The 2401-nt window shown below is 38.4% G+C and overlaps 1 long non-coding RNA gene across 1 annotated transcript; it reads right to left on the reverse strand.

The window, feature by feature from the left end:
* Positions 1-340: 340 nt before the first annotated feature.
* On the reverse strand, positions 341-2084 carry LOC127076739 (uncharacterized). Its single transcript, XR_007786863.1, has 3 exons — positions 1670-2084; positions 1277-1564; positions 341-1197 (listed from the first exon to the last, which is right to left on the reverse strand). It is a non-coding gene; the product is annotated as an uncharacterized LOC127076739 (long non-coding RNA).
* Between the last annotated feature and the right edge of the window lie 317 nt (positions 2085-2401).

Below are 2401 nucleotides of genomic sequence, written 5' to 3' on the forward strand. Positions count from 1 at the left end.
ATCCAAGTTCATTAATCCATTTGTATCCATTTGGTTTAACCCATATCCATTCAATCAAAATCTAAATCCACTTTTATTTTTAGAACCCATTCATTACCATATCCATTTCTAACTAACCAAATCCATTTAACCATTTTTTTACGGCTATCCAAATTCCATATCCCTCAAAACCACTTTTATTCCAATTTAATCATTATCCAATTTCATATCCATTTTTTTACCATAATCCATTTTATCCAATACTCAACACGAATCATATCCAATTTAGTTTATCCGTTTAAAACCAATTGCCATTATCCAATCGTACCCATAGCCATTTGTACAAAACCAAAATTCTGCATTGCATAAACCAAATTCTGCATTCATAAAAAAAATTCTGCATTTACAATATAACAAAAATTCTGCATTGCATAAACCAAATTCTGCATTGCATCATAAAAATTCTGCATCTGCATTATAAAATTCTGCATAATTTAAAACAAAATTCTGCATCATAAAAAATCTGCATTAAAAATTCAGCAACACATCAAAAAATTCTGCATAATAGGCATGTGGAAATTCTGCATAAAATGCACCAAAAAGCTATTGAGCCAAAACCAAACACAAGCAGCAAGCTTCACCAAGCGGTGCAAAGCTTCAAGCCAAGCTTCTAAAGCTACTTCCAAGCTCCAACCTGCAGAGCACAAAGCCGTTCACAATAGCTCATTCAAAAACGCAGCTCAAAGCCAAAGCTAAAACCGCGGCAACAAACGCAAGCCAATGCGTAAGCCACGACTTGTGATCCAGCTGCAAAAGGTGCAAAACGCAGGTGAATAAGCAAAGCTCCAGTGAATACATAAGCCAAATCCAACGGTAATGCATTGACACCAACCGCAAAGCCTGCAACAATGAAATAACAGAATTTTTCATTCACAACTAACTAACAAACTATAACCAAAAAAACTCATCTCTATAAATTCTCCTTCCCTCTCTCAAATTCGGTTTCCTCTCTTCAATTCCTTCACCAAACTCCATAGTCTTCACCTTCTATCACCGTAACCGTAACCTTCACTTTCTTCTCCAATCTTCAACATCAAGAACCACCACTTCAACTTCCTCTTCCCAACCGAGATTCTTCTTCTTCAACCAAATCTTCACTCTTCCATTCGGCATAACTATCATCATCACAACCGAACCACAGAGGATCCTGCAACAATTCTGCAGCAATTCTCTCCATTCTCAGAGGTGATAAGCAGAAGGAGATAGCAGAAGTAGATGAGGAAAAATCGGATCGCACCTTTGGGAATTCGATAGTCCTCTCTCTCCTTTGATCATCGACTCCAATCTTTTCTTCATCGATGCCTTGATCTTCATCGCGACGACGCTTCACCACCGCGTTGCCGTCGATCCGGCGACTCGAACTCTCGTCGTCACCATACTAACTACGGTTCATCCTTCGCAACCAAGGATAGCAACAAATAGCGGCGTGTTCTTCTGAGCGGGTAACGGTGAGTTTGCACAAGGAGTAGTGAAGAGCTGTGATTCGAAGTTTCGTCATCGCCGCAATCGCGTTCAAGCATCGTCCCTGCCGTCATCACCGATTAGCAAAGAAAACCAGAAGAAGTAGCAAGAAGATCAAGAGGAAGAGGAAGCAGAGACCGGAATCGGAAAGAGGGAAGAGATCCAATACCTATTCACGGTGTAATTTCGATCTGGTTAGTTTTCTTGCTTCCACTTGTATGTTTCTGCGTACAAAAGTCGGTTCACTCGCGACGTGGTTCCGATCCCGCCTCCTTTGGATTCTGCATGCATAAGGACGAATGGAACGTGGATGTAAAATGCCGATGATTGGAGTGGCGGTGATCATGGAGGCTTCGTTCTTCGTTTTCCTATTGTTCGCTTCGCACGCACACCAGACAGATTGGAAGCGAAGATGGAAGTTGCGATGGACTTCGTATTGTATTACGGTTCGGAGATCCGTTTCGCCATGGATGAACCGGTTTCGGCGGGTATAACTGAGTCTGATTTGGGATTTAGGTCCAAACAATCGTTCACTGTGCTAGGCCTAATTTCACTTTAGTTAATTAGGACTTAGAATATAGTTTAGGTATAGTTTAGAATTGTAATTAGTTTTTAGGATGAGTAGTATGTTAATTAGGAATTCTAAGAATTTTGGAAATCGATTTGTTTAGGAAATTAGGTTTATTAGAAATAGTAGGTTAATTAGAATTAGATAGATTTTTTTGGAAATATTAATTTTGATTAAAATTTGGATTAAATGATACGTGAATTAGTGTAATAGACTTTTAGAAATATTAGAATTAATTGATATTAGCTTAATTTTGAAATTCTAGGTAATTAGGATTCTTAGTTTAGTTAGAAATTTTAGTTTAGGAATTAGACTTAAATAGTCTTAGGAATA

This window comes from Lathyrus oleraceus, chromosome 4 (assembly GCF_024323335.1).
Source record: "Lathyrus oleraceus cultivar Zhongwan6 chromosome 4, CAAS_Psat_ZW6_1.0, whole genome shotgun sequence".
Classification (NCBI taxonomy): domain Eukaryota; kingdom Viridiplantae; phylum Streptophyta; class Magnoliopsida; order Fabales; family Fabaceae; genus Lathyrus; species Lathyrus oleraceus.